This window comes from Coenobita brevimanus, chromosome 69 (genome assembly GCF_032717465.1).
Source record: "Coenobita brevimanus isolate Jiangsu-jjx chromosome 69, ASM3271746v2, whole genome shotgun sequence".
Lineage (NCBI taxonomy): Eukaryota > Metazoa > Arthropoda > Malacostraca > Decapoda > Coenobitidae > Coenobita > Coenobita brevimanus.
In genome coordinates this window covers 22331798-22346998 of record NC_137022.1, presented here as the reverse complement: position 1 = coordinate 22346998, position 15201 = coordinate 22331798, and positions in this window count along the sequence as shown.

Below are 15201 nucleotides of genomic sequence, written 5' to 3'. Positions count from 1 at the left end.
CCCCCTACAGGGTATCATGGCGAGGTGAGAGATCCAGTGGGATGGTTCATAGTTTTGTCTCTCTTTTCCTGTCTATCTCTTCCTGTAATCTCATTCTCAGTCTGTCTCTCATTCTCAATCTGTCTCTTTTTCTTTTCTTTTTTTCTCTCCTTTAGAGTGTGATGGTGGTAGGAGGGGTTCCTTGGCGTTGTGTGTATTTTCACCTGGAATTCTCTCTCTCTGTCTCTCTGTCTGTCTGTCTGTCTGTCTGTCTGTCTGTCTGTCTCTCTCTCTCTCTCTCTCTCTCTCTCTCTCTCTCTCTCTCTCTCTCTCTCTCATATTATCAACCACACGCCTCTCGGGTGTGATGTGTGTGTAGTGAGGCGGAGTGTTCACATAATGAATATATATGTTTGTCTGCATCTATGTATATTTATGTGCATATAATTCCCCTATGTGTATGTACAGTACGTATCTGGTATGTGCGTTTGTATTGTGTGTACTGGTATATATATGTATGTATGTATGTGTGGATGAATGGAGGTATTTATGCATGTGTGTATGAATTTATGTACTTACGCATGTGTGGGGTGATTGAACGAGTGTACCCCAATTACCAAACGGACTACTAACGTCACTTCCTGGTCAATTAGAGTTGATTAGTTCCCGGATAAACGAACCTGGATTAGGGCCCATTGATGATACCTCGTTATCCGCAGATGCTGATGGATCGTTACACATATTTGGGGAAATGTTCACTATTTTTGACAATGCAGGAACTGAATACTTATCAATCTGCCCTACTCTTTATTGTTTCATATTTATTTTTTGACTAGACCATACACTATTTTTGGCCTTTATAAGAAGTGAACTTCATAAATTGTTCCATCCTTATTTTTTTAACCCTTACTGAACAATATTTTTGGCAGTAAAATCTAAACCCTAAATAATTTTCCCCATGCTCATTTTTGAACTTTTATTGCAAACTTACACTATTTTTAGACTTGAACCCTAAATAATTTTTCCCAGTCTTGCTCTTATAAATTGTTCCATCTTTATTTTTACTGAATACTGTTTTTTTACTATGCAGATCTGAACCCTTAATGATATATGTCCAAGTGTCATTTTTCGAGTCCAACTGCAGCCTTTTTGGACTCTTTCTGTAGGCTGCACTATTTTATACTTTAAGATTTGATCCCTTAATACCTATTGCCATTCTTTTTTTTTTTTTTTTTTCAGATTTATATTGTATCATGCACTATTTTTGTGCTATAAACCTGAACACCTAATACTTTCTCTCAGTCCTTATTTCTGGACACATACTGCACACTGATTTTTGAGTGTAGAATCGAGCCTTCATACTGTGGAACTGAAACCATGGCGATTAAATTTGTCAGAGTTAGGGTCATCGTGTAAGTGGCTTTGGACATATCTTTGCACCTTTTGCTTGGCGGTTTATTCTGGATATTGTACCTGAATTTGTATTATCACGAGCGCTAATTTCTTTACTCCCTAGCGAGAAGGAGCTGGAAAACAGGGTCAGTGTAAAGGCAGGCTAATGGATAATGGAGGTTCAGAAATAAGTGTAAGTGTGTGTGTGTGTGTGTGTGTGTGTGTGTGTGTGTGTGTGTGTGTGTGTGTGTGTGTGTGTGTGTGTGTGTGTGTGTGTGTGTGTGTGTGTCTGTGTGTGTGTGTGTGTCTGTGTGTGTGTGTGTGTGTGTGTGTGTTTGTGTGTGTGTGTGTGTGAGAGAGAGATTAGGACGCCAACATCTGCCCCATTGGCCTTTCTTCAGCCTTGTACTCCATTTCCTAGTTGTATCAGTAACATCCATCTATCTGTTGCCAGACACCTTAATCCCTTACGGGGTGGTCACAAACAAATAGCCTCCATGTCCCCCTGTCTCCCGCCATTTTGCTGCCCTGCCCACAGCTCTCACACCCCTCTCTCATATACCTCTCCCCTCCAACCCTCCATCTCATTCTCGGCCTCCCCCTCCCTCTCCCCCTTCCACCTCACTCACATACCTGTACAGTCTCTCATTAGTCTCTCGTTCTCCATCCTCTCCACATGGCCAAACCACCTCAATGTATTCTCCTAACGCTTTGTATCACATCCACATCCACACCACAACGTTCCTTCACTTCCTCATTTGTCAGTCTGTCTCTCCATGTAACTCCACATGCTCCTCTCTGATTACTCTTGACTTGTGTCCTTTGAACAAGGTCCAAGTTTCGCCTCCAAACGTTAGAGTTGGTGTCACTGTACTAAAATGCAGCGACTTTTTTACTTCCATGTTCACTTCCCTGTTTCTTATCACAGCTTTCAAAGAACCATCAACCTTTCTTCCTTGTTGTACCCTTTCAAGCACTTCATCCTTTAAACTTCCATCCTTACTCATCACACTACCCAAGTACTTAAATGCACTCACGTTTTCCATTTCCTCATCATCCAACCTCACTGTGCATTTAGTGACTTCGTTTCTCTCGAGGACCATAACTTTGCTCTTCCCTATATTCTCCCCTAGTTCATTCCTTACACGCTCTCCCAAACTCATTCAATAACATGCAAGGGGATATTAAAATGCAATGTACAGAATAAATCGCCATGGAAGAGGTATTACAAAATCTCCAATTCTACTTAAAAATACACCCCATATATTTGATTTCTGCTTAAAGTAATATCAGGTTTGCAGTGATGTATGTTGTTAACTTTCTAAGTAAAATTTTAGCGGATTTGCAGTGATCCCTCGAATTTTTTCTTTTGAACTTTGCAATATTATCACTTTATTTTTTTTTATATATATTTTTTGTGGATGTAAGATTTTTTCAGCTTTCCCAGTGATACTACTTTATTCCATTCGTAAAATATTTTCCTTTTTTTTTTTTTGTTATTGTTTTATTTACTTGTGGTCCTGTTGCGAAATGTTATCTGCTTTTTAGTGATTATTATATTTTTCTTTTGCCTCTGTAAAATCTAATTGTTTTTTTGTTATTTTTTTCTTGGTTAAATATTTCACCTTCCATAGAAATGTATTGGGTTTCCAGTGAGTTTTACTTATCCTTTTTTATTTATTGTCCACCTGTAAAACCTACTGGCTTTTCAGTAACGAATTTCAAGGTGTAAAATTTTACCAGCTGCAGGACTTAGTGGGAATACCTGCCACGCCTGTCCGTCTTGCTGCCACAACTACTGAATGTTAAGTGTTAAAAATGTTCCTATCCACATTACCAACTAACTGACGGACGCACATCCAACATAAAGGAGTATCGAGCCTCTGAGTTTATATATATATATATATATATATATATATATATATATATATATATATATATATATATATATATATACATACAGTATACAGCACAGATTTAAGGCAAGAGTGCTAGCCTCTAAAGCCCCTCGTATAATGTGTTATTAAATGTCATGAGGGAAAGAAGGGGAGGGAGGGGAGCGAGAAAGTGAGGTCACAGGAGAAAGAGAGGGAGAAGGGTGAGAAAGAGGAAGAGGAGGCCAGCAGAGAAAATACCCTGGAATTAATTTTAAGCTGCCTCCTTTTAAATGTGGTGGAGTGGCCGTGTTTCAGAGCACCAGACAAGGCCACCTCTTAGTTCTCACTCCCGCCTTTGTCCCTCGTCGCCTTACCCTCTTCGTTTTGCCCTCATTCTTTGCACCCCTCCCCCACCAACCCCTCCATCCCGGTCCTTCGTCACCCTCTTTCTCCTCCGTACCTCACCTCTTCTCCCCTCTATTCTTCCTCCTATCCTGTTTCTCCTTCCTCTCTCTTCTTCCCATTCCACCTGACACTCCTCCCTTTCACTTGTCTGTCTCTTTGGTTCCTCATTTTTCCTTCGTTTTTTCCTTCCATCCCCCTTCTGACCTCCTGTTTCCTCCTCTCCATCTTTCTCCTTCCTGCTCTTCTTGATCCTCTTCCTCTACCCCTCCTCTGCTGCGCCTTCCTCTTCCAATTTCCTTCATTCTTTTCTTCTTCCCCTCCTTCTCTCTCTCTCTCCTCGTATTCCTTCACCTCATTGTTGTCACTATTGCATTGTGTTCCTCCTCTTCTTACCTCTTCATCTTCCCCTCATTCTTTGCTCTTAACCCGCCACCGCTTCTCCTTCCTTCCTATTTCTCACCTCCTGCTCCTCTCCCTCCTCATTCCTTCCTACCCTTTCTCGCCCCTCCTTCCCCTTTCCCTTCTCTTTCCCACCTAACCCTCTCCCTCCTCCTTTCTTTCTACCCTTCTCAAATTTCCCTCCTTCATACCCCCCCCCTCTCCCCACCATCTCTCCTACCTCCTTCCATTTTCCTTCCCTTCTACCCCCTTCCCTCTTCTCTTGACCCTCCAGTGTCACTCATTTCATTTTCTAACTTCAGGTCCTCATCTAGCCTTCATTCTCTTCCCTCTCTTCTTTTTCCTCTTCTCTTCCATTTCTTTGCCTCTTCCCATCGTCTCTTTTTCCCTCTCTTTTCCTCTTGTCCTTCCTCTCCTCTTTCTCCTCCCCTCCTCTCTTCTGTCGTCTCATGTCTTTTCTCACCTCATACTTCTCATTCTTGCCTATGTCTTTCCTCACCTTCCCCCCTTCGTTTCCCCCCTAATTCTTCTCTCTCACAGCATCGCCCTTCTCCTTCACACGAATCCCTATCTCCATCCTATCTCTCTTCCTCCACCTCTTACCCTTCTTCATTCACATCTCTCTGTTACTTTTTTTCCCCATTCCACACCGTGCGCGAGAAGTGGGACAAGGCACGCAATTTTTCCAGGGGGAGAGGAGGAGGATAGAGGAGGTTAAGAGGGAAAGCACTAAGAGACCGATATAGAAAACGGTCTTAGGGCTAACTCTGCAAATATTTCGGACATCATCCCAGGGCTACCGAGGATATTATTTATTTCTGCTATGAGCCTCCACGTTGCATAGAGTGGCCTGGTGTGGAGTGGGGCTCAAGAGTTTTGCTGCGCTTGCTTCCTCTCATTCCTATCTCTTCCCCCTATCCACTCCTCCCTCCCATCTCTCCCTCTTCCTCTTTACCTTCCTACTCCTCTTCCTTCTCTTCATGGCTTCCCACCTCTAGCCCTGCTTCTCCTCACGTCTCTCTTTCATTTTCACTCCACATCCTCCTTCTTCCATTATTTTCTCCTCCTTCCTTTCCTCAGTCCTTCCCAAACCTCCTCCTCTCTCTTCTTCTTCTTCTTCTTCTTCCCTTTCTTTCTGACTCTCTTTCTTTATCCATCCTCTTCTGCACCTTTCTCTTACTTCTGAGCTTCCCATTTTTCCTTCATTCTTTTGTCTTTACCCTCTCCCCTTCACCCTCCACCATTTCCTTTTCCTCACCTTCCCTCCCCCACCCTCCCTCCTCCTCTTCTTTACTCTCCCCTCCCTTCTGTTCCTCCTCCTGCTTCCTATTTATATGTCCCTCTCCCTCCTTCTCCACTCCTTTAGCTCTCTCGCCCTCACTTTGACTCCACATTTTTCCTTCCTCTGTCCCTCTCCGTCTTCTTACTCCTTCCTCCATTCTCTCCGTTACCCATCCCTTCCATCTCCTCCGTCCTGCTCTTCTCTTTTTTACCCTCCCCTTTCCTGCACTCTTCTATACTGTCCTCCTCTTTTCTATCTTCCTCTCTTCTCTTCTTTTCTACCGTCCTCCTCTCTCTCTTCCCCCTTTTTACTCTCTTCTGTTCTTCTATCCTACTGCATCCCTCTTCTTCTTCTGTATCTCTTCTTCATCTCCTCTGGCTCCCACTCATTCTGCCTCCTCCTTCTTCCGCCTTCCTCCTATGCCTTCACCTATGCTTTCCTTTTTTATCGCCCCTTTTCTTTCTTTCCCCCTCCATTTCCCTCTCTTTTTCCTCCTTCCCCCATATCCTTCTCCTCCTCTCGTCTTCCTCTTCACCTTCAGCTACGTCCTCCCCCTCCTCCTCCTCCGCCTTCTCCTTCTCCTCCTCCTCCTCCTCCCCCTCCAAGTGCCGTTCCCTCTTCCTCCTCTGCTCCGCCTCCACCCTCCCTCCAAGAGTTGTATGTTCCGGCAATCTTCTCTAGCCCCTTGAGTTAAATTCACCCTCCGGTATTATGTCCCGAATTTTGGAGGGGGACTGTTTTGGAGAACTGATTTGGAGAAGGGCCGTTTTACAGGGAAAATTTGGAGGGGGGACAGGTTTCGACAAGTTTAATTTTTTTTTGAGGGGGACAAATTTTGAGGAGGACAATTTTGAAACGAGTAAGTTTTTGAGAGGGACAGTTTTGGAGGGAACAGCTTTTTAGACAGTTTTAAAGTAGAGAATTTTGAAGGGGGACAGTTTTTGAGGAGGACAATTTTGGAGAGGGACAGCTTTAAAGTGGAAAATTTTGGAGGGGGACAATTTTGAAAGAGGAAAAATTCGGAAGGAGATCGTAGTAAAGGAGGAAAATTTACGAGGGGAAAAATGTTAAAGAAGAACAATGCTTGAGTGGAAGTGGTTTACAGGACAGTTTTGGAGCTGACAGTTTTTGAGGTGAATTTTGGACAGGGACAGTTTTGGAGGGAGACAATTATAGGACAGTTTTGGAGAAGTATAATTATGGAAAACAATCTGGAGGTGAACAACTTTAGATAATTTTTTGCGAAAGAGTGTTACTGAGAAGAACTTTGGAGGGTACAATTTTACAGGATAATTCTGAAGGGCAAAAGGTATAGAGGATTCTGCAGGGAGACAGTACTGAAGGAGGAGAGTTTTGGAGGAAGCAGTTTAAGAGGATACATTTGGAGGGAGTCAGTTTTGGAGGAGAGCAATTTCTGAGGGGGACAGCTTCAGAGGAGGACTGTCATGGAGGAGGGCAGTTTTAGAGAAAGACAATTGTGGAGGAAGAACAAATTTAGAGGAGGAAATATTACGAAGGGGACAGTGTTAGGAAGATATTTTTGGAGGGACAGTTTAGAGTGGAGGAAAAGTTTTGAAGGGACCGTAGGAGGAAAAATTTGGAAAGGGAAAATTTTGCAAGACACAAAAATTATCGTCAGGAACAGCCCTTGCCACCCTTGGACTACCTAAATTCCCACACTTGCTTAATTAAATGGACTGAATGATATGTAGAAGTATATTTCTAGCAACAAAATAAACATTACTATACTCACTGAACTTTTCCCTTATCTTCATACTAGCTGAAGGCAAAAAATTAGGATAGTGTAATAGAAGCATTGGTTGTCTGGCGTATAAACAAACATCACATGTGATACTGAAACAGTCGGTCATAGGGCCAGACCTTTAACCTTACCCTGTGATCTTCACTACTGAACTTTTTCAGTCAGACTTTAATCACTTATGCTTTAAATGGTCCTCAGTTTATCATTTCAAACAAGGCAGTTCCATGCAATATATATATATATATATATATATATATATATATATATAATATATATATATATATATATATATATATATATATATATTACTGAGAGAGAGAGAAAGAGAGAGAGAGGTATGAGAACGAGCGAGACAGAAGAGAAGGAGAGATTAAAAGAGATTATAAGAAAGTGAAAGACAGCGAAACTTCATAGTGTCAGTAATACCCGGCCAATCAGCACGAAACGCAGTTCTTATCTGTGAGTGGGAGGATGGGTAGGTGGGAAGGATGGAGTGGGGGGATGAGGTGGATGAGATGGAGTGGGCGGGGTGTTGGAGTGGGAGGGATGGTGTGGGTGGGTGGGGAAGGAATGAAGTCTGAGTCACGGGGTGGGATGGATGAGGTGGGTGGAATGGAGTGGAATGGAGGAAATGAGAGCTATGGGTCGTATTCCGAGTTAGAGTACTTGTGAAATTTCGAACCCATCGTACTTGGCGAATTACTCAGCACATTACAGTTTTACACCCTTCTGTATATCACCGATGCAAACTATGACGATATTAAAATAATGTAAATAACATGTGAGGTGAATCTAACAGTGCAAAATGTCTGCAAGAAGGGACACTCAGAGTGCCGCACCTTCGCGCAACAACTGGTCTAAGAACCGGTCATCTGACTTTGACCTGTGATGCTGACCTTCTACCGATTGCTCTTAAAATTGAATTGCGTTGCGTCAGTCTTGCCTGACCTATATATATATATATCTATATATATATATATATATATATATATATATATAGTAGGGAGAGAGAGAGAGAGAGAGAGAGAGAGAGAGAGAAATATGTAGATAGATATATCGTATATATATATATATATATATATATATATATATATATATATATATATATATATATATATATATATATATATATATGTGTGTGTGTGTGTGTACATGTAGACAAATAGATCGATCGATCGATCGATCGATAGATAGATAGACAGACAGATAGATATCATTCATTCTTTAATTCATTCATCTAATCCAGTGTTTCCCCATGAAAGCCGTAGGAGTCTGGGGCTAGGCAAGTTGGTCCTGACATTTAAGATGGGCGTGACCAGCCTCACTCAACTGAGTGGCATTACTTGGGCAATAAACCCCAACCACTTCTTGGATATAAACCTGCACCGGCTCAGTTCGATTGGAGTGCCTTAATTGCCCACTAAACCACCAGGCGTCATACTGTAATTTGGTTATTACCACCCAGCGTAGTAAACGGTTTCCTGGTGTACAGGATACCATTTGGCTTATCACTCAGTGTCGAGACAGCAGTAGACAGAATGAAGAGGAAAGAATGAAGGGAAGAAGGACAGAAGTGGAAGGATGAAAAGAAGGAAGAGGGGAAAAGGCAGACAGCCGAGAGCAGAACAACATCGAGTGCGTGGATGGTGAGCGCCCCCACCAACCGTTAATAAATATATATATATGTAATCAAAATGTAATTCACATGTGTGTCGTTGTTTGTGTCAAAGTGTACGATGGTTAAGTGTTTGGATACACTTTCTTATAGTGCTTTTACTCGACCGGGACAAAGATCCCTGTCCCCTTTCACCTCCTTTGATGGCCACGTGCAGTCAGACAGGAGGATAATTTGACTAAGAAACACAGAGGCTCATTTCTGCCTTAAAAGTAAGGTTCAAGGTATTTCACACAGTTACGACATCGACATTTCAAGTTGTGGGAATTGACCCGGTACCGCCAGATGAAATCTGACTATAGTGTACCGTTCTGAAGCTGATAAATCCTTTCAGCTTGAAACATGTAGTATTATATTGCTCCTACTTGAAGACGATTTTTGCCAGTTTAGGGGAGGCATTTGGTACTGAAGGGACTATGAAAGGCCCCACCAATTTGAAAAGTCCCTAAAGTCCCTCATAATCTAAAAAAATTATAAGAACCATTAAAACTCAATGTACGCCTGGTGATCTACTGGGCTTTTCAACCGGATGGTCCAGCAAGGGTTAGCATCCAAGGACTGGTTGGAGTTTATTGCTCACATAAAGGTACTGCTTGGTAAGGAAGGCGGGCCACCCTTGTCTTAAATGTGGGGATTCTGTAGCCTGGTCTTGGGCACCTACGCTACTCATGAGACAAAGCAAAACAAAACAAAACAAAGAGAGAGAGAGAGAGAGAGAGAGAGAGAGAGAGAGAGAGAGAGAGAGAGAGAGAGAGAGAGAGAGAGAGAGAGAGAGAGAGAGAGAGAGAGAGAGAGAGAGAGAGAGAGAAACGTCTAAGGGTAGCAAGAATTAGATATAAAGGACGTAGCTGGACTTGTGCTAAACTGTTCTCCTAATTCGAGTTGTCACAGCCCCTGAAATTTAGTACCTAATTTGTGTACCCGCCTAACTACGAATAACTTTACGCTGGAGTTTCTGTGTGTGTGTGTGTGTGTGTGTGTGTGTGTGTGTGTGTGTGTGTGTGTGTGTGTGTGTGTGTGTGTACTTTTAAAACTTGCCTTAAAGATATAGTATGAAGTTTTTTGGGGAAAGTTTTGCTGTTTTTTCTTTTTCTGGTTCTTGATTTAAATTATGTTGCAATTTGCCCAGCTGGAGGGGGAGTGTTGTGGGTACATTTTTCTTTCTGGGCTGACTCGAATAATAATGATAGTGATAATAATGACAACAACAGCAACAACAAGAACAACAACAACGATAACAGCAATACCAACAACAATAACAACAGCAATAATGACAATAATAATAATAATAATAATAATAATAATAATAATAATAATAATAATAATACTGTGGTACGTGTGGTACAATAAGCCTCGGACAAGGACTGACCAAACGATGACGACCCAGGACCGGACAAAGGACTTGGTAATGGCAACTTGGAATGTAAGAGGAGAGAATGATGAGGTGAAAGAGAGAGAGATTGTCCAGGTGCTTGAGGGTGCGAAAGTGGATGTATGTGGAATAACTGAAAGAAAATGGAGAGGAGAAAGTGTGAGAGAATGGGAGTATGGATGGGTTATATGTGCAGGAGTAGGTGAGAATGAGAGGGCGAAGGAAGGAGTATGTATAGTTGTGAGTAAAAGATGGAAGAAGAGCATAAGACAGTATGGATCAGTTGGGTCAAGGATTCTGTGGGTAAAGTTGAAAGTTGGAATACAAATGTGGGCGATTGTGTGTGTGTATGCGCCAACGCAAGATCGTGCTAGAAGAGTGAGAGAAGAGTTCTGGACAAATGTAGAAGTGTGCATGGAAAAGTTTGGAAGGAATGAGAGAGTGTTTCGGATTGGTGATATGAATGGAAAAGTTGGGAAAGCGAAGGTGGATGGAATAGTTGGTGAGTGGGGTATGCCTGCTGAGGTAGATGAGAATGGGAGTGCGTTAGTGGACATTTGTGCTGGGAGGGGGTTAGTGGTAGCCAATACCCTCTTCAGGCATAAAATGATCCACAGGTATACATGGCGAGTGATGAGAAGGGTGGGTGGTGAACTGAATGAAAGGAAGGCAATGATTGATTATGTGAGTGTGGATGAAAGGATGCGAAGATGTGTAATGGATGCAAGAGTTTATAGAGGTTGGGGGAGTGGACTCTCTGACCACTACTTGGTGGTGGCCAGAATCAAGGTCCAATTAGAATGGAGAAATAGAAGAAGGGAAAGACGAGAGGAAGGAGTAGTTGCAAGGAGAGTGGAAAGGTTACAAGAGGATGAGAAAAAGGCAGAGGATAAGAGAGAAGTGGAGGAACGATTGGGCAAATATGAATTGGAGCAGATGGGAGACGTGGAAGGTGTGTGTAGCATATTTACAGAAGAAATATGTGCAGCATGTGATGTGGTGTGTGGAAGGAAGAGAAGACGGAGGGGGGTGCAAGGAACAGCGTGGTGGACTGAAGAGGTGAGACAGGCTGTGGCACAAAAGAAGAAAGCATACAATGAATGGATGAGAAATAGGGGCGTGGAAGAAGTTGAGAGGCGGAAGAGAGAGTTATATGTAGAAAGAAAGAGAGAGGTGAAAAGGTTAGTAAGAGAGAGTAAGAAGAGAGTGGATGAGGAATTTGGAAGGAATTTGAGTGCAAAGTGGAGGGACTGTAAGAAAATGTTCTGGAAAGAGGTGAAAAGAGTAAAACAGGGTGGAAGTGAAGTTAGCAGGGGAGTGAAAGATAAAAATGGTAGATTACTAGTGGAGAAGGGAGAAAAAGTGAGCAGATGGAGAGAACACTTTAAGGAATTGTTGAACGTAGAGGATGGAAGTAATGCGAGTATAAGTGGCTGGGGAATAGCTGGGAGAAGGAGGGAGGTGAGAAGACAGGAAGAAATCAGTAGGATAGAAGTTGTGGAAGCAATGAAGAAAGTTAAATCGGGGAAAGCCCCAGGAATTGATGGAGTGTGTGGTGAAATGCTGAAGCATGGGGGAGAGATAGTAGTAGAATGGATGTGGAAGATGTGCAGATTAGCCTGGAAGGAAGGTAGAGTCCCAGAGGATTGGAAGTCAGGTATAATTATTCCCTTGTACAAAGGAAAAGGGGAAAAAGAAGTGTGTGGTAATCATAGGGGCATTTGTCTTCTTAGTATAATAGGAAAAGTGTATGGTAGGATACTTATAGACAGAGTTAGAGAAAGAACAGAGAAATTAGTTGGAGAAGAACAGGGAGGCTTTAGGAAGGGAAGAAGTTGTGTAGATCAGATATTCATTCTTAGATCTTTAGTGGAAAAGTTTCTAGAGAAGGGAAAAAGTTGTATGCAGCTTTCATGGATTTGGAGAAAGCATATGACAGGGTGGATAGACAAGGATTGTGGAAAGTGTTAAGAATATATGGAGTAGATGGGAAGTTGTTGAATGCTTTGAAGAGTATGTACGATGGTGCGAAGGCTGCAGTGCGTGTGGATGGCGAACTAAGTGAATTTTTCTCTTTGAAAGTTGGGTTGAAACAGGGATGTGTCATGTCTCCATGGTTGTTCAATCTGTACATGGATGGGGTAATAAAAGAGGTACAAGGTAGGGTAGTGGATGTTGGAGTGGCCCTGGTGAGAGAGGATAGTGTTTGGAAACTCCCTGTACTGTTGTTTGCAGATGATACTGTGTTGTTGAGTGAAGACGAAGGGGAGCTGCAAGGCTTGGTGGATGAGTTTGGGAGAGTGTGTAAGAAACGGAATCTGAAGGTGAATGTAGGGAAAAGTAAAGTGATGGTCTTTGAGAGAGGTGAAGTCAGTGAATGTACAGCGAGGTTGGATGGTGAGGAATTGAAAAATGTGAGTACGTTTAAGTACTTGGGTAGTGTGATGAGTAAGGATGGAGGTTTGGAGGGTGAAGTGCTTGAAAGGGTACAGCTGGGAAGAAAGGTTGCTGGTTCTTTGAAAGCAGTGATAAGAAACAGGGAAGTGAGCATGGAAGTGAAAAAGTTACTACATGACAGTATTGTGATACCAACTCTAACGTACGGAAGTGAAGCCTGGACGTTGTTGGAAGGACACAAGTCAAGAGTGAGAGCAGTGGAAATGAGTTATTTAAGAGGAGCCTGTGGAGTCACATGGAGAGATAGGCTGACGAATGAGGATATAAAGGAACGTTGTGGTGTTGATGTGGATGTGATAGGGAGCGTTATGAGGAACACACTGAGGGGGTTTGGCCATGTGGAGAGGATGGAGGGTGAAAGACTGACGAAGAGAGTGTATGTGAGTGAGGTGGAGGGGGGAAGAGGGAGGGGGAGGACGAGGATGAGATGGAGGGATGGGATGGAGAGGTATATGAGAGAGGGGGGTGTGAGTTGGGAGCAGGGCAGTGAAATGGCGGGGGACAGGGCGACTTGGAGGCGATTTGTTTGTGGCCACCCCAAACGGGCTTGATGCGTCTTGCAATAGATAGATAGATAAACGTGTGGGCGCTCACCATCCACTCACTCAATGTAGTGCTGCCCTCTGGTGTCTGCCCATTCCTCTCCTCCATCCTTCTTTCCCTCCATCCTCTCCTGTGTTTCTTTCCTTCACTCTTTCCTTGTCCTTCTGCTGCGGGTGATTTTACACACCCTCTTCTTTCTTTCTTTCTTTCCTTCCTTCCTCTTCCTTCTGCCTGTGGGTGACTCTACACTGAGTGACAAGCCTAATGGTTTCCTGTACACCAGGAAACCATTTACTACGCTGGGTGGTAACCATTTAACCAAATTGTGGCGCCTGGTAGTTTAGTGGGTAATTATGGCGCTTCAATCGGATTGAGCCTGTGAAGGTTTATATCCAAAGGGTGGCTTGGGTTTATTGCTCACGTAATGCCACTCAGGGATGAGTGAGGCTGGTCACTCTCATCTCAAATGTCGGGACTAACTTGCCTAGCCCCGGGCTCCCACGCTTCTCATGGGGCAACATAGGATTGGATGATGATGATGATTACTATTAACAATAATAATTATGATGATAATAAAACAGTAATAATAAAGTAGATGTGTGGTTCCAGCATTCAGAGAAAACATGGGAAATGCCTACCCAATCCTGTCACATGTGTGCTATTTCTTAGACATTCATGTGCTCTCTTTCCCTTATTTATTATTTTTGGAAGGGGAGCTGACTGCCTTGAAGAATTATTGGGAAAATTACGCTCCTCCATTATCGCATCACGGATGAGTCCATTGCACAATATGAAGTTAAGATATCAGAGCCATACCCGCCCTCTTTTCACTGCTTGAGAGGTTTTAATATGGCAAGGGAGGTTGACTCCCTAAAAAATCATATTGGAAAATTATATATAGTGGAAGACCTTCGGAGTAACGAGACGAACTCACATCGGAAGTTTCATTCAATCTTTCCCCTGTTACTGGTCGATTTTAATTTGGGGAGGGGGATAACCAGGCATGAATCATTGGAGACGTCACGCTCCCAAAACATGGCATATGATAAGAGTCCATTGAACAACACGTACTAAGCTATTAAAGCCAAAAGTATCCTCTTATCACCATTTATGTGAATTATTTATATGGTGAAGAGGGTTGACTCCCCTAAAAATCAAGGTAAAATTGAATATACTGGAGGACCTTCCCAGTAACCAAATGGACTCAGGTGAAAAGTTCCGTTCATATCCTTCAAAGCGAAAGCACACACACACACACACACACACACACACACACACACACACACACACACACACACACACACACACACACAGGCAAAATCTCACGCAACGATATAGGGCGTGGAGCCGAAAACTATACTATCTAGCTTCCCACGATTGATGATAATAATAATAATAATAATGGTGATGATGATGGTGATGATGATGATGATGATCATTACATAATTTTTAATACATATCTTTCTCTATCTGTCTATCTATCTCTATCTATCTACATCTCTCTCTCTCTCTCTCTCTCTCTCTCTCTCTCTCTCTCTCTCTCTCTGTATATATATATAAATTCCTGTTGATTATATTCTCGTACAAAATGTAATATATGCTCATAAATATTTTATGCATAAAATATAGGCTAAAATAGTTTATTACATGATTATGCATGTGTGCAATGGTATATGTGTGTATGTTACTCTGCAAATGTGTGTGTGTGTGTGTGTGTGTGTGTGTGTGTGTGTGTGTGTGTGTATGTGTGGTGCAGTAAGGGCCATAATGAGGTGCTCAGATGCAGGTAATACGCCCTGATATTAACCCCTAACATAACTCACCCAGTAACCCCACCTTGCTCACAGTTAAAATCAGTACACACTCACAGGCACGGCTTTATGTTGTTTTGTATATGATATAAACTGCTTTTCTGATTGTGGTGAGTATGTGACTGTCAGTATGTTTGTATGTGTAATAGTATTATTATTATTTTTATTATTATTATTATTATTATTATTAGTAGTAGTAGTAGTAGTAGTAGTAGTTATTGTTGTTGTTGTTGTAAATAATAAAAAT